Genomic DNA, 26434 nt, shown 5'->3' on the forward strand with positions numbered 1-26434 from the left:
TAACCGTAGATTCCTCAAAGGTTGGCACAGGTAAAACCTGAGGTATGGGTAAGACCATAGAGACATCGGGATGATCAGAAGATGTATAGTAAGGCTGAGACTCAAAAAATGTAACATCAGCGGACATAAGGTATCGATGAAGATCATGTGAATAACAACGATACCCTTTTTGGACTCGAGAGTAACCAAGAAAGACACATTTGAGGGCACGAGGAGCTAATTTATCTTTTCCTGGGGCTAAGTTATGAACAAAGCATGTGCTCCCAAAGACACGAGGAGGGATAGGATAGAGATGTGACTGAGGAAACAGTATGGAATGGGGAACCTGATTCTGAATAGAAGAAGAGGGCATTCTATTTATCAAATAACAAGACGTAAGAACTGCATCTCCCCAAAAACGCAGTGGAACATTGGATTCAAGGAGAAGAGTACGAGCGGTCTCAATAAGATGCCGATTTTTTCTTTCAGCTACACCATTTTGTTGAGGGGTGTATGGACAAGTAGTCTGGTGAATAATGCCTTGGTGAGTCATAAACTCCTGAAATTGGGAGGATAAGTATTCTAAGGCATTATCACTACGAAAAGTACGAATAGAAACACCAAACTGATTTTGTATTTCAGCAAAGAAACTTTTGAAAATAGAAAATAACTCAGAACGATCTTTCATTAAGAAAACCCAAGTACATTTTGAATAATCATCAATGAAACTAACAAAATAACGAAATCCTAAGGTGGAACTGACTCTACTAGGACCCCAAATATCAGAATGAACTAATGAAAAAATAGACTCTGAACGACCCTCAGTACTACGAGAAAACGTAGCACGAGTGTGTTTCCCAAGTTGACACGACTCACAATCTAATGTGGATAAACTAGACAAACTAGGCACCATCTTTTGCAGTTTGGATAGACTCGAATGTCCCAAACGTTTGTGAATTAGATTTGGGGAATCTGTAATGGAGCATGCTGCTAAGGAATTTGAAAGAGGTAAGATAGTAAAGGCCTTGTGATTCATGTCCTGTTCCAATCATCTGTCTCGTACTGCGGTCCTACATGAGAAAAAAATCATCGAAAAAATTATGCTACAATGTAGGGCTTTTGTCAAACGACTAACAGATGCTAGATTAAAAGGAGAACCAGGGACATAAAGAACAGAGTCTAGGGTGACAGAAGATAGGGGTTTGGCTTTTCCAACCCCTCTTGGTTTTATTTGGATCCCATTGGCTAAAGTAATAGATGGAAGAGATTGTGAATAAACAATATCGGATAAAAGTGATTTATTACCAGAGATATGATCAGAAGCCCCAGAGTCCATGACCCATGTTCCAAGAGTACTAGATTGCGACACACAAGCAAAAGAATTACCTGTAACAGACATCAAGTTGTGCAACCAAAACTACGTGTGGAGATGTTTGCTTATTTGCATGATACTGAAGGAACTCATCATATTCTGTCTGAGCAATATGAGCATTATTGGATGGTTGATTAGGTTGAGCACCATATGCTATTGGTGGAGATGTCTGTTTACTTGCGCGATTTCGAAGGAACTCATTATATTCCTTTAGAACAATAGGATCATAACTGGGTGGTGGACCAGCAAAATATAACATATATCACGAGTGTGTCCAGGCTTATGACAATGACTACACTTGGATCGAGGTTTCCCAAAACGCCCTCCCCCTCGCCGATTCTCCATAGATTGATATGTACGCTTTTCAAAGGTTTGAGATGCCAGAATAGATGAGTCAACAGTGGGTGATGAAACTACCTTGTGACTGGGAGGTGCCGCAAGACGAAGGAGACGAGAGAATAATTCATCGATTGTAGGAACTATAGGGCTAGCTAAAATTTGATCACGTACAAAATCATGATCAGGAGGAAGTCCAGCAAGAGTAAGAACTAGAAACAATGTTTGTCTGTGTTCTTGTTGTTTTTCCACATTCGTAGTAACTGACATCAATGTGTCAAATTCCTCCCTGACTGCCTGTACCTGTCCGAAGTAGACATATCGGATTCTTGTTTCTTTAAGTTGGTCAATCGAGATATCACATCATAGAATCGAGATATGTCATTAGTGTATAAAGCACGAGCCTTTTCCCAAACTGTCAAGGGCATCAACTTGGAATCAATAGAACGCCATAGGAGACTACATAATTGAGCATCTACTTTCTCCCATTGTGCTTTGGCTTTTGCATCTTCCTCACTAGTCTTTGCCTTTACATCTACCACATAAGCCTTGTTCGTTAAGTGATCTTGGACACCTTGACCCTTGCACCACAACTCAACCGAGGAAGCCCAAGATAAATAGTTTGAACTTCCCAATAAAAGTTCTGAAGTGATTATAGGGCTAGAACTTCCAATCCCCATATTTTTTGAACCAAAAACATCACAACCAAAAGACATTATGCTAAATTTGTCTTGGAAACAATGAAAAAAAACTTGATTATTGAGATCTGATTGTCGGAAAATTAAAATCTCGAAGAAAAGTCGCCGGAACCCTAATTCCGGCGATCGGATCTGGTCAAAAACAGTATGGGCCTGGTCGGAATGGCTGGACGACCCCAACTATCAAAAAAATTCTCAAAAAATATGATCAGAAAAGCCCTCATGCGCCGGCGCGTGAGCCAGATCTCGCCGGAAACTAACACCTCCGATCGGCGTGTGAGAGCGCGTGGGGTGATGTTTTCCGGTGGTTTTGGCTGGGGTTTGGTCGCGGGGGCTTTCCGAGCCTCGTGGTGGTGTTGGTTTTCGCACAACAACCACAGAAAGAAAAAAGAATAACAAAATCAGACCTAACAGTCACCGGAAATTGACATAGACATACGGTGACTTGTTTGTTCTCACCAATGCTCTGATAACATGTGAGAAATATATACAAAAAATATTATTGAATTATGTATCTAAATAGTTACATTGAGACCCTATTTATAGACACTACATTGGAATCCTTTTCCAACTAGGATTCCTATTCCTATTCCTATTCTAAGTAGGAAATACTTATTTCTATTCTAACAGGTTGTCTGAAAAAATAGAGAACTCTATATTTGAAGAGTCAAATAAAGTGTAAGGTTGGAGATGCCCCAAGGATACATGTATTGTTTTGTCCATGAACTAGAAACAACAACAACAACATACCCAGTGAAATCCCACTAGGTGGGGTCTGGGGAGGGTAGAGTATACGCAGACCTTGCCACTACCTCGTAAAGGTAGAGAGGCTGTTTTCGAGAGACCCTCAGCTCAAGTACATCAAATCCAAGTGAAAGGCGAGGAAAACAGTGTATAAAACATAAAATCCAATAAGAAAGAAAGTATATAATCAACAAAGGAGACAGTAACATCCATAGAACAATGCGATAGGTGAAACGCAGTAAACAACAAAAGGCTAGGACTACTACAAACGCTAACAACCCATACCCTCTCAAGGGAGGACAACACGCTAGCTCTACTAACCTTCAACCTTAATATGCGACCTCCACTCCTTCCTATCTAGAGTCATGTCTTCGGTAATGCGAAGCTGAGCCAGGTCCTGTCTAATCACCTCTCCCCAATACTTCTTAGGCCTACCTCTACCCCTCTGCGTACCATCTACAACCAGCCCCTCACACCTCCTCACTGGGGCGTCTGCGCACCGTCTCTTCACATGTCCAAACCATCTCAATCTCGCTTCCCTCAACTTGTCCACCACAGAGGCCACTCCCACCTTCTCCCGGATAACTTCATTTCTAATCTTATCACTCCTAGTGTGCCCACATATCCATCTCAACATCCTCATCTCCGCAACATGCATTTTCTGGACATGTGAGTTCTTGACTGGCCAACACTCCGTTCCATACAACAAGGCCGGTCTAACTACCACTCTGTAAAACTTACCTTTAAGTCTAGGTGGAATATTCTTATCACACAAGACTCCAGAGGCAAGCCTCCATTTCATCCAAGCAACCCCAATGCGATGTGTGACATCATCATCGATGTTGCCACTCCCTTGGATTACAGACCCAAGATACTTAAAACTTTCTTTCTTGGGGATGATCTGTGTGGCTAGTTGTCCATGAACTAGAGAAGAGCAAAAAGTAAACAATAAAATTAAGATATGTGTGCTAGACAAAGTAGGACAAGTCTATAGCCATTTTATGTAAGCAAGTTGACCAAAAGAAAAAGAATCATTTACTCCACTTGTCTTCAACATAATTTAACTGTTTTTTTGAAATTGTTCCTCCTTAACAAATTTCAAACACATTTCACACCCCAATACTCAAAGAACAACACCTTCTTATATGTTAATTTAAAATTAGTGCAAGCCTACATTTAAAATCATCAAGAATCAGTATGTAAATTTACCCCTCTCTTTTTCCTCATTTGATTTCTCTATTGTTTATTCCTCCCCAGTTCTCTTACTTCAACCTTTTAATTCTTATTTCTTTTTATAGTGTAGTTCGACTATGGGAGATTGTCAATAAACACAGCTGTTTCCATAGATTCCCTCTAATTGTCCTATTTTATTTTATATCTCAATTTGATTGGGCTGATTGTGTAGTTGACGAATTGATTTAAGCAAATACATCTCATTCCCATTCTCCATTTCTCTTCATTAAAATTGAGGACTGCCACAAGAACAGGAAATAATGTACAAAAGAAAAGAAGAACCACAAAGTTTTCAATTTAAGAAAAGGATAACTAACGTATCAGAGGCGGGACAATGTGGAGTCAATGTTAGCAGGGAAGAGATTATTAAGTGTACATGACAGGGAAAGATTGTGGAAATGGCTAAACTTAAGTAACTAAGCGGTGAAACTCTTTCGCATTCGCTCAATCACTCAATTGCTTTGGAGGATTTTTCAATAATTTGTTCAATTAAGCAACGGACAAGAACAGTAATCTGAATTTAGTGCCCCGAATAGCTATTGTGTTATTTCTACATCGTCAGAGAATTCCAATGGTGAATAAGAATTTACCTCAGTGGCAACAAGAGAGAAGTTGCCGGAATTTGAGGCAGTTTTAGGGCCGCCTTTCCGCCAATTGAGGAGATGGTGGGCATCATCGGAGTCGCCGGACATGGAAAGTGCGTCAATGAGGCAAGTGGCTAGCACGTGCTCCTTAAGGCCATAAAAGTGAGTCGCATGGAAACAAAATTGTCCTGAGGCTTCCTGCAGAAGGTATCACATTCCGGATCTTGGACCGCTTCTTCTCTTCTGTATCCACTGGAAAAGGCTGACCATTACGCTAAATTTTATGTCTTCTCCACCAACACTGCTATTAACAAAATCAGAAATTCAATACAAAAACAGTGAATGTGTACATGAGGAAAGGGTCCTAGGAATGTAAATAGTATACAAGATCACAGCAATGTATTTTCCAGTTGTTAGAAATTTGTACTTATATCCAGAACTTGAATCAGGTAAGCTGATGATGTAGCTGTTCCTCTCAACAAACCATAGTTGTGGTTCAAACATTAAATTTAAAGGTGATCTGTCAATACCAAAATAGAAGCAGTGTAACAAGAAACAACAAACACGGACTATGACCAACCTAAGGCATATTTTGTGTTAAGACGATTAGATTGAAACCCGCAACAGCAGCAAGGAGAGAAAATTGAACATCGCCTGCCGATGATAAGCAGGAACATTTGGTGCATTATCAATGTTCAATCCATCTGGTAATTGCATTTCAAAAAAGGAAATAGATGAAACACCAGATTACCCCAATCAGATGCACATGCTGGGGTGGTTAACACCCTCCACCTCTCCAACTCTAAATTTGTAGGGTTCGAATCATCAAACAGAGCAAAATGGTGAAGAGGGGTATATTCATCTTTAGTTGAGATTTTCATCCTAAATTCTTGAAATCGGAAACCCCTCCCATTTTCAACCATCAAGAAATCTTACAATTAAAGGCAAAGGTTCCTAGTAAAAGTGCAAAATAATACACAGAACAGAAATGAAGCTAGAAGGAAACACCAATAAGATAGAAAAATCACAGAATTGATTCTACCAACTAAGATTTTCAGAATTCAACAAGGTGCTAAAGAGTGACTTGATTCTATTTCTGATGGTCTGGTTTATATTGAAGATTAAGTACTATCCCTTGCAGTTGAACTAAAGGATAAAATCTGCCATCTGCAGTCCATCCTGTCAGTAACTGATCAATTTCTCTCTTTCTTTGTGGCAAAGCATGGTTATATTTGCTTATCCTTCTATTTTTGGTTTAGATACTTTCCTTATCATCATTGTTTCTTTACTCTTGTATTTTCTTCAAACTTATTTTTGAGGCCTATTGGAACCAGTCTTTCTACCTCGCACAAGATGGGGGTAAGGTCTGCACACACTCTAGGTATAGTTAACATACTCTAGATGCAAGGTTCGATCCACCGTAGTCGTATTTTTTTCATCTCTTACCCCAGCTATCGTTCCATACCCATCAATAAATGACAAAAGGATTAGAGATCACCCTTCAATCATGTTACTGTTTCAAAATAAAAGAAAGACAAAAGATGCAGTAATCCTAACTTGAGTTCATCCAATTCATCCAAACTAATCTGAAACAAAAAATTTAGAAAAAGATAAACATTAGCTCATTTAGGATAGATGACTAACCAATGACTACAACGGATATATTTCAAAGGGCTGCGAGTGATCCTTGAGTTGAAAGTAGTGTCCATCAATTCTTTGAATGGATAGGTGTTCCAAATCAATGCAAAATCTAGAACACTGTCATCTGGCCATCTGATATATTGTGGCCTTACTGATTTAGGAGATGCAGCACAAGGGGAAAAAGATATACAACGGACCTGATCCAAAAAGATCAGTTCTGGCAGCTCTTCTACTTGGACATAATGCTTCGTTGGGCTTTCTGGCTGATATGTCAATGACTACATTTAATTTAACAAAATCAGAAATTCAATACAAAAACATTGAATATGTACATGAGGAAAGGGTGCTAGGAATGCATTTACCTTCGACTTCATTGATAGTTCAAGGGCATGTGTAGATACTCCTAGATGCACAGGGACATCATCTGCCAAAGGAGAACTGGATCAGCAAAATGTTTTTAATACACGGTTCAATCAAATATCGGTGTTGGTCGTACCATGATCTAATCCAAATTCTTTGAGAAAACAATTCATGTCCATGGCATTTCTCTGTGCTTTGACGCAATTCTGATTCTGCAACAGATGACGACTTGGTTGAGTTTGCAAGATCAGCTAGTGCTTTCCTGCCACCCTTTTTCTCCAAAACTTTAGAATAATTATCTTTTCTTCCTGCACTAAATTTGTTTCTAGAGGAATCAAGATCTTCCCCTCACATTTGTGGAATTATATTTCTTTGATGCTTGTAGAGCAGATGGGACCCCACGTAGTGGGATTCCACTGGGTATGTTGTTGTTGTTGTTGTAGAGCAGATGGCTTTGAGATATCATTAAGTGCTTTTCTTCCACCAATCCCCCCTCCTCTTTTCTTTGAGATACCATTATTTCCCACCAGAGAAGCCCCCTGCTAAGAAATAGTATATCACACCAATGTATATTCCAGTTGTTAGATGAAATTTGTATCATTATAGTGTATGCTAATATTCTGATCTTGAATCAGGTAAGCTGATGTTGTAGCCATTCCTCTAAACAAATCAAAGTTGTGTTCAAACATTAAATTTAAAGGTGATGTTATGAAAACCAGAATAGAAGTAGAGTAACAAGAAACGACAAACACAGATTATGACAACAACAACAAAATTGAGATTTTCATCCTAAATTCTTGAAATCGGAAACCCCCATCTCCCACCCCTCCCATTTTCAACGATCAAGAAATCTTACAATTAAAACCAAAGGTTCATAGTAAACCCAGAAATCTGTTATTCCAAAAACATTTATGTAATTCCCCACCCCCACCCCTTCCATTTTCAACCATCAAGAAATATTACCGTTAAAACCAAAAATCTCCAAAATAATACCCAGAACAGAAATGAAGCAGGAAGTAAAGATCAATAGAGATAGAAAACTCACAAAGTTGATTCGACCAACTAAGATTTTCAGTCTTGTTCAAAAGTTTATTCGTAAATTCTTGAAATAGGAAACCCCTACCCCTCCCATTTCCAACGATCAAGAAATCATACAATTAAAACCAAAGGTTCATAGTAAATCCAGAAATCTCAGAGAAGCAAGCTTGAAATGGGAAACCCCCACCTCCACCCCTCCCATTTTCCATCAAGANTACTTATTTCTATTCTAACACTCCCCCTCAAGCTGGTGCATACAAATAATATGTACCTAGCTTGTTACATATGTAATTAATACGAGGACCAATGAGGGGCTTGGTGAGATATCTGCAAGTTGATCAGTCGACTTCACAAAATTGACTGTCAATCTCAATGTGCTTATCTTCTCATTAAATACTGGATTTGATGCATAATGTCAGTCAATCTCAATGTGCTAACTCTTCTCATGAAATACTAAATTTGATGCATAATGCCGATAAAACACAGAGTGATAAAATTACAGTGTTGAACTTCCCAAACCAAACTTGCAAAAACTGTTTCAGACCATAGAGTAACTCACATAATCGACACAAAAGGCTACTAAACTCCCCTTGAGCAACAAAGTGCTCAAAATCTCATATAAAGTATATGGATCATGTTGGAATCAATAAATGAGTCGATATTAAAAAAGTCACCGAAAAATTGTCCGGAACATACTCATATGCCGGAGTATTAGATTTGATGGCTATAAGTGGTCACAATCTAAGAAATAAAATTATATGGGTAGGGTCGGAATGATGTCACGACCCAACTAGAAAATAGAAATTATATTGGATAGTTCGAATTGATGGAACGACCCATTGAAAAAGAAATAATATGGGTAGGATCGAAATGATGGCACAACCCTACCGAATTTTATTTTATTTTTTATACGGGTAGGGTTGGAATGATGGCACAATGCCACGCAAATTAGATTTGAGGAGTCACCGAAAAGATGAATGGAACTATGCAAATTAAATCTGAGGAGTCACTGAAAAGACACATGATGCTATGCAACTCAGATATGAGAAATAGTTCGTAAAAATCCATGGTACTATGCAAATTAAATATGAAAAGTAGTCTGTACAGATGCACGGTGCTACGCAAATCAGATATGCAAAAAAAGGTAGTCACCAGAATGATGGCACGGTGCTACACAAATTAAATATGAAAAAGTAGTCACTGGAATGATGGCACAGTGATACACAAACCATATATGAAAAAGTAGTCACCGGAAAGATCGCACGGTGCTACACAAATTAAATATGAAAAAGTAGTCACCGGAAAGATGACACGATGCTACACAAATTAGATATAGAAAGTAGTCACCGGAATGATACACGGTGACCCAACTTTTGCTAACATAATTGTTGGCCAGACTGGCAACATATATGAGTAATAGCCGCCCGTCGGCAGCGGAAGCTCTTTGATTTTCTACCAAGATCGTAGAGGCTCTGATACCATGTGAGAAATATAGGAGAAAAATATTATTGAATTGTTGTTGTGTCTACATTATTACATTGAGATCCTATTTATAGACACTACATTGGAATTCTTTTCCAACTAGGATTCCTATTCTTATTCCTATTCCTATTCCTATTCCTATTCCAATTCTAAGTAGGAAATACTTATTTCTATTCTAACAACCAAAATAGAAGCAGTGTAACTAGAAACAACAAACACGGACTATGACAAACCTAAGGCATATTTTGTGTTAAGATGATTAGATTGAAACCCGCAACAGCAGCAAGGAGAGAAAATTGAACATCACCTGCCGATGATAAGCAGGAACATTTGGTGCATTATCAATGTTCAATCAATCTGGTAATTGCATTTCAAAAAAGGAAATAGATGAAACACCAGATTACCCCCATCAGCTGCACATGCTTGGGTGGTTAACACCTTCCACCTCTCCAACTCTAAATTTGTAGGGTTCGAATCATCAAACATAGCAAAATGGTGAAGAGGGGTATATTCATCTTTAGTTGAATTTTCATCCTAAATTCTTGAAATCGAAAACCCCTCCCATTTCAACCATCAAGAAATCATACAATTAAAGGCAAAGGTTCATAGTAAAAGTGCAAAATAATACACAGAACAGAAATGAAGCTAGAAGGAAACATCAATAAAGATAGAAAAATCACAGAATTGATTCGACCAACTAAGATTTTCAGAATTCAACAAGGTGCTAAAGAGTGACTTGATTCTATTTCTGTTGGTCTGGGTTATATTGAAGATTAAGTACTATCCCTTGCAGTTGAACTAAAGGATAAAATCCGCCATCTGCAGTCCGTCCTGTCGGTAACTGATCAATTTCTCTCTTTTTTGTGGCAGAGCATGGTTCTAGTTGAAGCACCTTTTCTGCTCCCTCTTCTCCTTATCAGTACTACAACTATCTTCTAGATTATATTTGCTTATCCTTCTATTTTTGGTTTAGATACCTCCCTTATCATCATTGTTTCTTTACTCTTGTATTTTCTTCAAACTTATTTTTGAGGCCTATTGGAACCAGTCTTTCTACCTCGCACAAGATGGGGGTAAGGTCGGCACACACTCTTGGTATAGTTAACATACTCTAGATGCAAGGTTTGATCTACTGTAGTCGTATTTTTTTCATCTCTTACCCCAGCTATCTTTCCATACCCATCAATAAATGACAAAAGGATTAGAGATCACCCTTCAATCATGTTACTGTTTCAAAATAAAAGAAAGACAAAAGATGCAGTAATCCTAACTTGAGTTCATCCAATTCATCCAAACTAATCTGAAACAAAAAATTTAGAAAATGAGAAACATTATCTCATTTAGGATAGATGACTGACCAATGACTACAACGGATATATTTCAAAGGGCTGCAAGTGATCCTTGAGTTGAAAGTAGTGTCCATCAATTCTTTGAAAACTCACAAAGTTGATTCGACCAACCAAGATTTTCAGTCTTGTTCAAAAGTTTATTCGTAAATTCTTGAAATAGGAAACCCCACCCCTCCCATTTTCAACGATTAAGAAATCATACAATTAAAACCAAAGGTTCATAGTAAATCCAGAAATCTCAGTGAAGCAAGCTTGAAATGGGAAACCCCCACCTCCACCCCTCCCATTTTCCATTAAGAAATCTTACATGTAAAACCAGAAATCAGATGGAAACATCTTAAATTGTTGAAATCAGAAACCCCTAACCCCCACCTGTCCCATTTTCCATCCAGAAATCTTACAAGTAAAACCAGAAATCACAGTGAAGCAAGTTTGAAATGGGAAACTCCATTTTCAACCATCAAGGAATCTTACAATTAAAACCAAAAAGAACATCAATATCAATACAGATAGAAAACTCACACAATTAATTCGACAATGACAATCTTTCTTCTTTCTTGCCAATGTATTACAATTTGAATTCCAAAAGGGAAGCTTTGGCAATATTGAGACAGCTCAACGGTCACTAATGAGCCTTTTGGTTTAGGAACTTACAATTAAAACCATCAATATCGACCATACTTAACTAAGAAAAGTTTTTTTTTTTTTATCGGAAAAACTAAAATTAAAATTAAAGAATATATTCCATGTGTGAAATCCTATATATAATCATTTGTTCATCTTACATCCAACAAAGATATAATTCATATACTTATAAATTATTTCAATTTATTCAACCAAGTATGTTTCGTCAAAGGAGAAATAACAATACCATGTTATCACATATATAGGGGTGGTGTAATAATATGAAAAATTATTAGTCAAAAGTAAATATAAGGAAAGATGAAAGATAGAAATATAATTAATGTAATAACTATGGAATTCATAATATTGTACCTAAGAGTGTAAAAGAGTGTGACGTTTGCATTAATTAGTAATAACTAAGAGAATTTATAATGTTATAGCTGAAGAATTATTATGCAATAGCTGAAATTCTAATAAATTTTATACATACATAAATAAGTAGGATTTTTAATATGGAATATACCCTCTTAGGATAGAACGATTTACTTCATCATAATAGTGCCCCATATTCTGTGTAACACCCCGTATCCTAGACAAACCAGAATGTAGATTTCAGAAGTTGCAGGTGTCAGTGACGGGCACCACCCACGGACAGTGAGGGCTAATGAACAACACACTCTTGATACTAAGTTCTTTTCTTGGGTTAATGAACAAGAAATCATTCTATAGATGTAAAAATTGAATAATGGTGTAATGGTACTTATTATTTATTGTTTTGGAAAGAAAATCGACAAATCCAAGAAAAATCTAATTTTGAGGAAATGTATATGCATTGTTGTTGTTCAGTAAAAAGTCATTTTTGTTGTTTTTGTTCTTTTTTTTTTTTTACCATTTTGTTCATATAATTGTAAAAATATAGTCTTGTTTAGTTGTCCAACATATATTTCATTCGTATGATGCAACATATAAGTGATATGTTGGTACATATTTCAACATAGTTGTCATATGTTGGAACATGTCACCTATGTGTTACAGTAACAGAATGATCATCTGTAGTAACATGTTACCCATATATTGAAACAAAAGATTCATTTGTGTCAACAAAATGTACATATGTGGCAACAAAATGTTTATCTGTGTCAACATAAGTATAAATAGCCACCCTTATTATTTTATAATCAGTTGTAAACTCTCGACCTTTTTTATTTACCTTGTAGATAAAATGCCACAAGAAGCTTCATGTGTGGCAAGAGCTCAATCTTTTGCTGGTGTTGCTTCCTCTTCTAACATCAAATGTTCTTCTTGTCGATGCGAAGGATGTGAGCAGCAACATGATTATTTTATTAGTCGTATTAAAGAACTCACTAATATTTTTAAGGAAATGACATATAATATTGATGTTCGTATATCCAAGAAGATTTCACAGCCTTTGAAGTGTAGGATGTTGAAAAAAACAATTTCCCGATCACTATCTATAATTAGTAAAAGAAAAAAAATCAATGACTACTGCTCCAGTATCTTCTTCAACCGCAAAAGGCAAGGAGAAAGAGAAAGAGAAAGAGAAGAAAGTCGTCAGTTGTGATGTGAAGCAACAATATCCATTTGAAGGTTTTAACATTGCCGATGAGGGTCCAACTGAACTAATGTCATCCTTCTCGCAATGGATAAACAAGGGTCTTTACAAGCATCATGCAAAAAAGTAAATGCATTCAACTATTATTAGTATTTTTTTATGTCCACTAAATAATTATTTTTAATGTTTACACAATTACAGAAGAAACAGGGATGATCATACTTAGTCAATTGCTCAAATTTGGATTCAAACAACTTGATTTTGTAGTTGCATTTCCGAAGAAGAAAGATTGATTCTACGTAATGTCTCAACCTAATAGATGTTGGACCGATGAGTTAAATCCATATCCACTTACGTTTTGTTTAAGACATACTCATACATACAAATAATTGATATATAAATACACTTGTTGATGCATCTGTGCAGCATGTGGATGCCATCTTATACTATTTGCGGAAGAAGTCGAAGCAACAGAGTCATTCTAAATTTCAATATACCACTACTAATTATTTTTTTCAAAACATACATTGACAATGCTAGTGTTGTTTCTAAAAATGAGAATAAAATCGTTGACATTATCAAAGGGTTTAGTATACTCACTGGACTACCTTGGCACCTCACACATGAGGTTTATGTCCCTGCAAATTGTAATGGGGAGTTTCATTGGGTCCTGGATGTCGTCATATTGAAGGAACGGTGCATAAAGGTGTTTGATTTGATGTGCTCATCTAGAACTAATAGAAAATTGTCCTCCGAGATTCAAAAGTGACACTACAATGTTGCCAAAGTACCTTGAATCCAACGATTTNAGTCATTCTAAATTTCAATATACCACTACTAATTGTTTTTTTCAAAACATAAATTGACAATGCTAGTGTTGTTTCTAAAAATGAGAATAAAATTGTTGACATTATCAAAGGGTTTAGTATACTCACTGGACTACCTTGGCACCTCACACATGAGGTTTATGTCCCTGCAAATTGTAATGAGGAGTTTCATTGGGTCATAGATGTCGTTGTATTGAAGGAACGGTGCATAAAGGTGTATGATTTGATGTCCTCATCTAGAACTAATAGAAAATTGTCCTTCGAGATTCAAAAGTTGTCTACAATGTTGCCAAAGTACTTTGAATCTAGTGAATTTTTTTGAGCAAAAAGACCGAACCAACTAATCAGTTCTTGAATCTTACCAGGGCAGGAACTAATCTCACCCATTCAAAGTCAAACATGTTATTGGTATTGCCCAACAAACAAAAAGCAATAGTCTGTACGTATCACATTATTTTTTTTGTCCTACCACTGTCAAAGTGTGATGTTGCTAGCTGTTAGTTTATTATAGTTTTTAATTTATGATTTACCATGCAGAGATTGTGGATTTTTTGTTGTTGCGTATATTGAGTTTGTGAATGATGGACGACAAATACCATATTATGGAATTATTTCTCAATACCTTCGCATGAGATATGCTTCACTCCCATGGAATTATGGGATTTTATCAGAGTGGCTACGTTAGTAACAATGAAGATGCACAGAGGCCTAGACCTAAAAAAGCAAAGCTCATATCTCCATATGAAAATGTTGTGCTTACCACCATTGATTAGATTTATTTTGATGGTTATGTATACCATTTTGAATTACCTTTTTGTTGGTAAGTTGTAAAAAATAATTGATGAAGTGTTCATTTTTGTTGATATATTAATGATTATTATTATATGTCAATCATGTCGGAAAGGAGGAATTATGGTATCTGTGGCAACATATATAACTTTCATTGTAAAAAATCACACAACAGAAAGGTGATATGTGGCAACGTATAAAGCCTCTATTGTAAAAAAGATCACAGAATTATCTGCATGTTCCCCAACAGAAAGGATATATGTGAAAACATATGCCACTTTGAATCGTCAATGTTGCAACCTTATATTGTCAAAATTCAAAAAAATTTAAAAAAGTTGAAAACAACTGTCATTTTCTCTCTCTCTACTACTGTCATTTTCTCTCTCTCTACTCTATAAAAGGTCGTTTCATATTCTAAATTTAATTTTCGTTTTGTAATTCCTTCTTTCCTCCCATCTCTTGTTTCTTCATTATTATTCTTCACAGATCCAGTTATTGTTGCATTATTTTCTACAACATAAGTGTAATTTGTTGCAGTTTTCTCTTTCTGTACAATAGTTCCAGCGCGTCGTCGTTGTCCTCATTCCTAATTTATCGTTGATATCTTTTCAGGTAAAATTTAATTAGGATTTTCAAATATTTGATGGTGTTAATCATGTATTTGTTTGTAGGGTTGATTTGGTGGTTTAGTTTGTTGTTATTCCTTTTGAAATATTATATAGTTTCAAAAATCTTTAATTTGTAGTTGGTTGGTTAGGGTTTCGATAGGGTTTTGTGGTTTGTTGGTTGGTTCATTGTGGTATTGAATCGTATTTGTAGATGTGCTGTTGTTTGTGTTGTTCTGTGTTGTGTTGTGTTGTTTTGTGTTTGGCTGTTGTTATTTTTGTTAAGAAATATTTGATTTTGTGGTTATAGATAAAAATATAATGTCTACTGTCAAAAGAAATATTGAAGTAACAACTGAAACAAAGATCAAGAAGAAACGAAGGACTAAAACTAGTAGGAAGAAGAAGGAAAATTTTAGTTCCACTCTTTTAGAAGAGCTTGCATCTGAAGCAGTTTCTTCTTCTCAAATAGAATCAAGAGTTTCTTCTTCTCAAGTAGAACCGATATTTTCTCAAGAAAATCTTGAAATTCTTCATGAAGTTGATGTAGAGGAAGAAGGGCAAGAAAAAAATGAGGATGATGATAATAGAAAAGATATAAATGAAATTGATGATGATGAAGAAAGAGAAGACGAAAAAAATGAAGTTGAGGAAGAAGAAGGGAAAAAAGAAGAAGTTGAGGAAGAAGAAAGGAAAAAAAAATAAGGATGAAGAAGAAGGGAAAAAAGAAGTTGAGGATGAAGAAGGAAAAAATAAAGAAGTTGAGGAAGAAGACGATAAAAAAGAAGTTGAAGTAGAAGAAAAAAATGAAGTTGAGGATGATGGGATCAAAGCTGTCAAAGCACGCTTTTCCTGTGCATTTCCAGCCTAATGCTACTGGTGATAGAATTATAAGGTCAGCCATGGGAAAATCTTTCGACTCATTCAGGAAGCTACTCCGGGGGAATGATTTGAAAGATTTTTTTAGGAATAGTTGTTTTGGGCAATATCTTGATTGGCCTATGAATAATAATGTACGTTTTCAAATAAGCATGGTTTATGAACTTCTGAAAAGAAGGCTCATTTTTTAGAATAATGAAAAGAAGGATGATGGTTGATTAATTATTGTGGCATACCACTCTTCTTTGACAAAAAAAAGTTTATCATAGTTACAGGTTAAAATGACATTCTCCTTCTGAGTCAATCCCTGTTTTCGCAGCAAAAAAAAACAACCACAGAGACGAAAGAAAGGAGAAGCACAAACAATTAAGGAATAGTCAATTGAGGAGCATGTTTTGGTGTCCTTTGTTGGCCCAAGCTTCAAAAATCTCAATTTGATAGCTTTGTTGAATGACAAAGATACATCAAAGAAGCACAAGGAGTCATTTTGCTTACTTTGGGTTGTGCATAATGTTTACATCCCTACTTTATTCAAGTAAGGCGAAATGTCGTGGTGACTCAAAAAATAATCAATTAAGTTGATTTTAAAAGAATTTTAAGAATAAATGAGTTTTAAAGGAGTCGCCACCTAATTTTAAGAAAAACTAGGAAACCATTTAAAAATATGTCTACGAAACCATTAGATTCTAGGTAAGGGGTTAAAGTTATTTCGAAAGGAAGGTGTTAGGCATCCTTCGAAATCCACAAATGTGGGTTCCGACTGAGTTCATTTTTTTTCAAATTGAGGAGATAAAAACAAATATACTAGTATAATAAACATGCAATATACACAAGTATTAAAATAAAAATAATAATTTAAGACACGACCTAAAATTTGCCTAATATCGATATATAAAAAATAATGAATAAACAATATAATTCTCCAATGGGAAGCATCTCCGGGTACCTATAAAGAAAATTAGTAAAAGTGTTAACACTAAATAAATATGAATAAAAATAAATGAATTAAATAAAAACTTAAAAATAAAAATCCGTCTTATTAACATGAGAGCCTTGGAAATTGACGGTAATTTCTTCATCGGCCAATTCTAACATACAAAATATAAACTTAAAATAAATTTCCATCTTTTAAAATGGGGAGGCCTCTAAAACCGATGGAGAGATTTTTTCATTAACCAATTTTAACATACAATTTATATAAAATTAAACTAAATCTCCGTCTTTTACAATGGGGAGGCCTCAAAAACCGACAGAGAGATTTTTTCTTTGGCCCAATTAACTTATTTTCCAAACAAGAAATGAAATGAAAAAGATAATAAACAAACATAAAATAATAATCAAGCCAACCGAAAATAGAACAATGTCCTAATTACTATCAAAACAAACCAATATAATTTAAAGACAATCCCAATAAATTAATATATCAAAAATAACTATAAAACAAACTAAGATAAAATACAATTAAAGAAGATGAGATTAACAGAAAGTACCACAATGCTACAAACAAATTAAATTCAACTTAGCGTAACATATTTAGCTCCCACACTACAAAACAAGAACAACAAATAGAAAAAATAGACCATTAATCCAAATGTAGAACAAAACTACTTCTAACAAAATAATAATCAAAAGTAACAATACTACTACAATCTAGTGCAACAGTAGTCTTACAATATCTACTTGACAATTTTTAATAAATAAAATAATGTGAAAACAGAGGAGCAATATGAAATGAACACAAACTTGCTAAACCAAAGATAACTAAATTGTTGCAAATAGCAAGAAAAAATAAAGGACCAAAACAATTGATGAAAAAGATACAAGAATTCAATAATTAAAAGTGAAAAATAATGCAACCGTAAGAATATTTATCAACAATAACACCAAACAACACAAAATATATGACAATAAAATATAATAGGAAAAGGAGGTTACCAGAGGGAAGCTTTTCCGGCCAGATCTAGAAGTGAAAGACTCGTCGGAGTTTTTGTGGGTTCTGCCAAACTTTGAGAGCTCATGGTTGCTGTTCTGATGGTCGCGGCGTTGCTGGTGGTTTTCGCAGAGCTTGGAGCTTGCTTGGTTTGCTGTTGAAGTGGATCTAGTTGTTTGGTGCGTAGTTCGCTGGAAAAGGGAGAAAACAAAGGGAAATGGAGTCTTTTGGTTGGTTCGCCCGAAAAGAGAAGAGGGTTTTGGGTGGTTTTGGGTCTGCTTTCACTGGTAGTTCGCGGTGGTAGAGTGGTGGTTTGTGATCTGGTTGGTGGTCAGAGGCGTGAAGGATTGTTTGAGCTGCTGGGTTTGAGGGAGAACAGTGGGGTTGTTTAGTTGTTATTTGCTGGTTGAAGCTGGCCGGAAATGGAGTTTGGGAGGTGGTGAGGAAGAAGGGTGGCGGCAGCTTTGAGAATATAATAGAAAATATCTTAGGGTTTCAATCCTTTTGGAAGTTTTCACCACTTAGTCTAAAAATATTATCCACCCCCTTGACTTAATGAATAAGCTATTGTTTATATAGAAAATCGAAAAACTATCTATAGTACGATACCATTATCATAAAATCATGCGCTGAAACCACTAGTTAAATAAAATATTTGTGTATGAAATCTTATTTATATTTGAATGAATTTCTATTTGCAAAATATCAAAATTAATATTAGCAAATGTAACGAATAAAATGAAAATTAAAAAAAGTAATGAACGTAACTAATGACATGTAAAAAGTACAATTTAACAGAAATAAAGATTTAATCAAAATGAACAAATATTTGAACGTATTCAACCGACTGTGACAAAAAATAATGTAATTTAAATTAACTGATAAAAAATCTAAAATTTTGACAAATAAAGATAGTTATCGATAAACTTATTTAAAATTATAAAAAATATATTTTGAACAATTAAATAAATAAAATTCAAAAGTTACGAATTTTGAAAATGTTAGGCCAAAATTGGGTGTCAACAGCTGTCCCTTTCGTTGGATACGATTGATGAAAGAAATCATGGACAATGAAAATTGAGAAACCCGATTTTGGCTAAACACATGACCTTCATATAAAAGTGTGGCCGGAATGTGGTGGAATTCGATCCTCAACTTTCTTCCAAAAGGTTCCACGTTTTACCGCGTCCTTGTTGACATAGTCAACAACTATGGCTTAATTGAGAATGCATCATCGTTGATGTTCTCGAAAAAACAAAGATAAAACTAATTAGTTGAGACAAAACTAAAAGAAAAAAGGTAGCATCTCTTACGATACGATGAATGAAGATGATCCATCGGTAGGATATAAATACATATCCATTGGTAGGACTAATGAAGATGATCCATCGGAAGGATTTGAATGTATGTCCATCGGTAGGACGAATGAGGATGATCCATCGGTAGGATTTGAATGTATGTCCATCGGTAGGACGAATGAGGATGATCCATTGGTAGGACGAATGAAGATGATCCATCGATATGATATCAATGTGTGTGTCCATTGGTAAGACGAATGAAAATGATCCATCGGTAGGATCTGAATGTATATCCTTCAATGCCAGTCTCCTCCGACTTCAATGTCAAATAGATACGGTGCACATCTTTCACCTCTGAATAGATGCAACTTAAATACAAATATCATTCAACGCAAGTTTCCTCCGACTTGAACGTGGAAACGATAGCGTGCACATCCTTCACCTCCGAATAGATGTGACTTAAATGCAAATATGTTTCAACGCAAGTCTCATCCGACTTGTACGCGGAATAGATAGGGTGCCATCCTTCACTCCCGAATAGATGCAGATTAAATGCAAATATCTTCCAATGCAAGTTTCCTCCGACTTGAACGTGGAATAGATAGGGTGCACATACTTCACCTCCTAATAGATGCGACTTCAATGCAAATATCTTTCAACGCAAGTTTCCTTCGACTTGAACGTGGAATAGATAGGGTGCACATCCTTCACCTCCGAATAGATGCGACTTAAATGCAAATATCTTTCAACGCAAGTTTCCTCCGAATTGAACGCGAAATAGATATGGTGCACATCCTTCAACTTCGAATAGATGCAACTTCAATGAAAATATCTTTCAACGCAAGTCTCCACTGACTTGAACGTGGAATAGATAAGGTGCACATCCTTCACCTCCGAATAAATGCGACTTAAATGCAAATATCTTTCAACGCAAGTTTCCTCCGACTTGAACGTGGAAAAGATAAGGTGCACATCCTTCACCTCTGAATAGATGCGACTTAAATGCAAATATCTTTCAACACAAGTTTCCTCCGACTTGAACGTGGAAAAGATAAGGTGCACATCCTTCACCTCCGAATAGATGCGACTTAAATGCAAATTTATCTTTCAACATAGATCTCCACTGACTTGAACGTGGAATAGATAAGGTGCACATTCTTCACCTCCGAATAGATGCGACTTAAATGTAAATATCTTTCAATGCAAGTTTCCTCTGACTTGAACGTGGAAAAGATAAGGTGCACATCCTTCACCTCTGAATAGATGCGACTTAAATGCAATATCGGCGAATAAAAATGTAATGACCCTCTTGACAAATGAAAAATGCAATGACCCTCTCAGGAAATGAAAAATGCAATGGCCTTCTCGGAAAACGAAAAATGCAATGGCACTCTCAGCAAATAAAAAAAAGCAATGGCTCTCTCAGAAAATAAAAATACTATGAAAAATGCAAATGATGGATGACCCAATGATTTTCCACTGTAATGAGGTGGATGGCTTGATGATTGTCCAACTATAATGAGGTGGATGACTTGATGATTGTCCACTGTAACGAGGTGGATGACTCGATGATTGTCCACTTGTAACGAGGTGGATGACTCGATAATTGTCCACTGTAACGAGGTGGATGGCTTGATGATTGTCCATTGTAACGAGGTGGATGACTCGATTTCTGTCTCTAAAGTGTCATCGCCTCGATGCTGTCACATGTTCCTGTACTTGAAAAGAAACAATTAGTAGACACAATGTCGTATTCACTAGCGACTTAGTAACGAAACCTTGAGAAAAAATTCATTAAAAGAGAATATGTACAAAATGCCTGATCACTTTGACACATGTGAGAAACCAACATTTTACTCTTGACCATTATGTATTTTTTGTGACTCATGTCTTATTGGGGATTTGTACGAGGAGTTGTTGGCTCGCCATAACAATGCTGAAGATTTGCAAGTTGACTTTGAACTTCAAGCAATGATGGATCATTTGAAGTTCACTATCCAGCTTCTGACAGTACTTGTTGGAATTTTTGAAGTCTTCCTAAAAAATTATGTCCCAGTTAGAACTTTTGGCAAATCTCAAAATGATCTCCAATATTGACTCGCTGGAGATAGCCCCTTTAGTGTGAATTTTTGAGATATTCTCAAAAATTTTGTCCCAGTTTTTATTACAAGGAGAAAAGAAAATCACACTGGTATATGACTGAGCCATCGTGGCGCCTACATATCCTGTTGAGCCAAGAATTAGGTCAAATGTAGTTCCAATCCTGTAGAAGATGAATGCTGCAAAGAATTTGAGACAAGATCATCAGTAGAAAATGTATAATGTGAACATGATGAAATAGAAAAATGATATTCCTTGTGATATTCAAAGCCAAGAGACAAAAGACAAGTCACATTTTTGGCATGGACAACCCAATGAAGTAAAATAGGCGTCTCACACTTACGATTTAGCCTAATGTCACATTTTACAACGGACAACCCAAACAAAAAATGCAAATTCTTTTTTTTTTAATGGAAAGAATCTAAAAAAAAATGCTTTGAAAAATATTAAAGAGTGGGTGCTAGCTCACCTTTATTTTTTTTTTTGAAAATAAATAATGTGAAGAAATAGTCAGGTCTTGACTACAATTGGTACCAGGAGTCAGGATTGCATGTAAATCTCTCTTCTTCTTTTTTCTAACTAAGATTGAATTCAAGGTAATTCCTACAGCTTCAAGTGATACCTCAAACATACTTAAGGATCAACAAGATTTGTTCATTTTGCTTCAAACAAAGGTTTTGAATTGTACCAATCCTTAGGTTTCACATGCCCTCACAAAAAAAGTCCTATTTCACACATATTTGAAGTGTTTTATTTTATGACATTTTTCAAAGTGCACTCACACTCACAAGAATGTTCAATACATGCAATTGTGATACCATATGCTTGACCCTTATGTAAATCTCAACTAATGTGAGAACATTCAGAATAGGATCATGTAGGGCTTTTCATTAGCTTGTAACGTAGGCTTAGAGACGGGTAGGATATATATTTGGGATAAAAGTGACTTAATTCCTCCTTGAGCGTCACACTGAATTTGTGCTTTTGACGATTTATACACCTTTGGTGTCTGATCTTCTTAATTGTCCCCCTTTTTTCGACTTCTTTTGAATTCTCATTTGTTGGAGCTTTTCCTCTCTAATTTTCACCCCTTTATTTTGTGTGGACTTCTTTTGAATCCTTATTTCTTGGAGCTTTTCTTTTATTTCACCCCTTTCTTTTGAAGTTTTCTCCTCTTTTGTTGAAGTATTTTCCTTCTCTTCTTTCACTGACCTTGTAGGGGTGTTTTTGTCTTTCTTTATGTCTTTCAACCTTTTTTTTTGTTCTTTCTCTAGAAGTCTATTTGCTTCATTGACTTTGTAATACTTAATATATTTTGTTTTTGACAACTTCAAACATAAATCTTCTCTTATATTCTTCACATCTTTGGTGCGCTCAAGAAAGTTGGCCCAAGAGAGGGATAGTGCACGTAAGCACTCAGAGGGGAAATGGCTAAGATGTGGTTAACCAAAGAAAAGGCTTCAGGCTCAAAGTGGGAAAACTAAGGATTAATGTCATTTGGTAGGTTTTGAAAAGCACAATCAGGTCAATGATGGCCTACGATCCTTTCCCAACCCAAACATTACTCAGGATTTCACCTTGATAACATTCAAGCCAAGTTCTAGATCAACAGTGTGATGCGATTGAATTCTAATCTAAAGGCTCACCACATAATGCATATGAAACCACGAGGTTGGCTTTATTCTTATCTTGAATGCCTACAAGAGAATTTTCAAGCATCACAAAAGTACAAATGAGAGGTACCAAAAGAATCTATAGTTTACCATAAAGTCAGTCCTCTCCATCATATAAAATATTTTTAAATGTTCCTAACTACATTGGTCTCAATTGAGTTGAATACATGACTCTTATAATATTTACACAATGTTTCTTTTAAAGAATGAATACCGAACCCGAGAATGACTGCCTCATCGAAATGTGAATCAGGTGTGCGTAGTTCATGCAGATATGCCTTTGAAAATATGCACAAACTATTTTACTTTTTTTTTCTTTTTTTCTGAAATTTGAAAGAATAAATAGCGAACTCAAGAAGGGCTGCCTACGTATCTTATTGAGATGAGAATCAGGTTCGCATAGTTCGTGCAAATATGGTTTTGAATATATGCACACAATATTTTATTTTTTTTTGACATTTAAAAAAAAAAATGAATACCGAACCCAAGAAGAGCTGCCTATTTAACTCACCAAGATGAGAATCAGGTTTGCTTAGTTCATGCAGATATGACTTTGAAAATATGCACAAACTATTTTACTTTTTTATTTTTGAAATTTGAAAAAATGGATACCGAACCCAAGAAGGGTTGCCAATGTATCTCACCAAGATGAGAATTAGGTTTGCGTAGTTCGTTCATATATGACACAAAATAATTTCAAAATTAAAACAAACTCGGAGCGATTCATTGTATCATCTTAACTGTCGAGCTTTGTGTTGTCTGTTGAATGTTGTAACACCCCAGAAATTTTCGAACGAAGACTCAAACTGTTCTTCGTAGTGAGTGAGATTTTACCAAGGAATTAAAAATTTCTTAAGTGTTAAGGTCAATAGATGTAGCTCATTAAGTTCCAAAAAGAATTAAATTGGAAATAGCAAAATCTGTAATTTTGCAAGTTAAGCTAAGTATGAGTTTTGGATCGACTTCAAACGACCATAAATTCTAGCTCAAGATAAGTTAGGTGTGATACCAGATACCGTAGGGAATATATTTGAATTATATTTCCAACGCCATCGAGTTTGCTCAGTTTCGAGTTCGTATGAGGGAGATATGTCCCTTCGAAGTTGGGCTATCTAGATAAGGAAAGTCAAAACCGGATTTTAGATGGGTATTTTGGTCTTGTCCTTACCTAATCAGATTTGATTCATTTTAAAAAATATTTTAGGGGTATAATCTGATTAGGTTCAGTTTTATAATCCTAGTTTACGCCTAGGGTTTTAATTGAGAGATCAAGAAGAGAAAAGAAGAAGAGAGAAGAGGAGAAAAGAGAAAGGATCGAAGCGTTCGTCAAAATTCTTGAGAGTTGTTGCGGATTGTCGCCTTGGGTTTGATCCCTAAGAGGTATGTAACCTTCTATAGTGTTGGGTTTGTTCACCCACATGCCAAACATATTATTTTCAGCGAAGTTTCATTCACAAAAAGTTGAAGGATTTAAGTTCTTGATGGGTGTTCTTGAGGTTCATTCTAAATCTTGTTTTGTTGGGGTTTTGATGATATCTTGGGATTAAAGTGATTTTTTTGAGTGGATTAGTATGTACTTAGGTTGGGTGATTGAATCTAAGGAAAATTTGAGAAAAGAAATCGATTAAAAGCGATTTAGGATCAGAAAACGAGAAGCGAAATTCGTCGAAACTTTAAATGGGGAGAGGCTGGCGCGACACTCCCCAGATGCGCCCAAGGGGATGGGACAGCGCACCTTCAGTGTGCCCATATAAATGAGGGACTATAGACATTTAAGAAAAGTTTCCCTTCTTTCATACTCTTAATCGTGCAATAGAGCGAAGTCCTAGAAATTTATTTATGCTCGTACGTTTCTTCAAATTCATTGGACTACCCATCATGCTAGAGGTAGTTGAAAATAAAAGTCAGTTCTTTATCGATGAGTTCTTCTTAACAAGAGTCTTGAGAAAGTCATAAGACTTCAGAGGAGCTTGAGAGAAGACCAAGAGTAAGTTAAGTATTCAATTTCAGATTAATGCCTTCATATGAATCGTTCATTTGAGCTAAACCTGAGTTGTACTCTTTTCCTTAAGCCTTGTTTCACCTGAGATCCTTACGAGGAAGTATGTTTAGAGCTTGGGTAGTATTTTCACCCTGAAGGGTAACATGAATTATGAGATCATGAGCACCAGTACTAAAAGAGCCTAGAGTTAGAGGAAGGTATGCAGAGGTTTAGTAACCCTAGAAAGGGAGATAGTGATTAGGCAAGCTATGTTATTATAGTCATACACCCAGTAAGTTATTGAGGAGGAGTTTTCCCTTATGGGTAGAGTAAGAGTTGCTAGTCAAGTTGAGATAAAGTATATAATTTTGACCAGAATAGAGTTGATGTCGATGTGCCATCATATTAAATGAGACTAAATTCATGCGTGAATAAGAGAGTAGAGTATTTATAAAGTGATAGATCTAAGCTAGGCTTATGATTTGTTTGAGAGGGTCATGATGTTCATAAGGTTATAGAACTGATCAAATAATGAGGTATAGTATAGTAGGCGATCAATCGTATTGATATTCCAACTTAGTAATGAACATTAAGCTTGAATTTGAGATGAGTGTCATGATCAAAAGAATGGCAACATGAGGGTGATGATGTTAATCTTAAGATTTGATGTAGTAGACTTGACATAGAGTAGGTGAGGAATTGAGATGTTAGCTGGAATAGATATGAGTGGTACAAGTGAGAGACCCCAACCTTCAGATAAGGGCAATGAAGTGTGGCTAAGTCACAACAGTAACTAAAACGTTAAGAGGTGTACCGAGAGGGTATGTAATCGGAAGAGGTTAAAAGAAACATCTTAGAAAGAGGTCTCAGTCCCTGTTTATGAAGAGTTTAGTATCCATGAGATAAGTATTACCAAGTATTAGAGTAAGATGATTGTAGACCAATTTAGAGATGATGGAATAGGTCCGTAGTTTTCAAGTGTAAGCTTTAGACCTAAGGGTAGATGACAAAGTGAGAAATCAAGTCAATTGTTTGAGATTAAGATGGTAATGAATTCCAAAGAGTTTGGGGGATATCTTTTTAGAGGTCCTTTCAGTAATGAAGTGATGTTAGAAAGAAGAGGTTGATGTTCTTATCGTGTAAGCGATGGTTTGATAATTCTGTGTAAGGTTATTAATGAGGAGGAAGAAGAAGATGAGGTTTTACTATGAGAAAATGAGAGCCCTTAGTAGGTTCCGAAGGAGTTATTTAGTAGGAGTCCATGGAATTGTTAGAGTACTAAGCTTGAATATAGTGAGAGCAAACCATTAGCATCAGACCTTAGTAAGAGTAACTCATT

General features: G+C 35.9%; 2 long non-coding RNA genes across 2 annotated transcripts; one reads left to right on the top strand and one right to left on the bottom strand.

Moving 5' to 3' along the window:
* Positions 1 to 4760: 4760 nt before the first annotated feature.
* Positions 4761 to 6777, bottom strand: LOC125869235 (uncharacterized). Its single transcript, XR_007446790.1, has 3 exons — positions 6591 to 6777; positions 5374 to 5466; positions 4761 to 5247 (listed from the first exon to the last, which is right to left on the bottom strand). It is a non-coding gene; the product is annotated as an uncharacterized LOC125869235 (long non-coding RNA).
* Positions 5804 to 11066, top strand: LOC125869260 (uncharacterized). Its single transcript, XR_007446794.1, has 3 exons — positions 5804 to 5896; positions 10069 to 10304; positions 11041 to 11066. It is a non-coding gene; the product is annotated as an uncharacterized LOC125869260 (long non-coding RNA).
* The last annotated feature ends 15368 nt before the right edge of the window (positions 11067 to 26434 follow it).

Source organism: Solanum stenotomum, chromosome 1 (assembly GCF_019186545.1).
Source record: "Solanum stenotomum isolate F172 chromosome 1, ASM1918654v1, whole genome shotgun sequence".
Taxonomy (NCBI): Eukaryota; Viridiplantae; Streptophyta; class Magnoliopsida; order Solanales; family Solanaceae; genus Solanum; species Solanum stenotomum.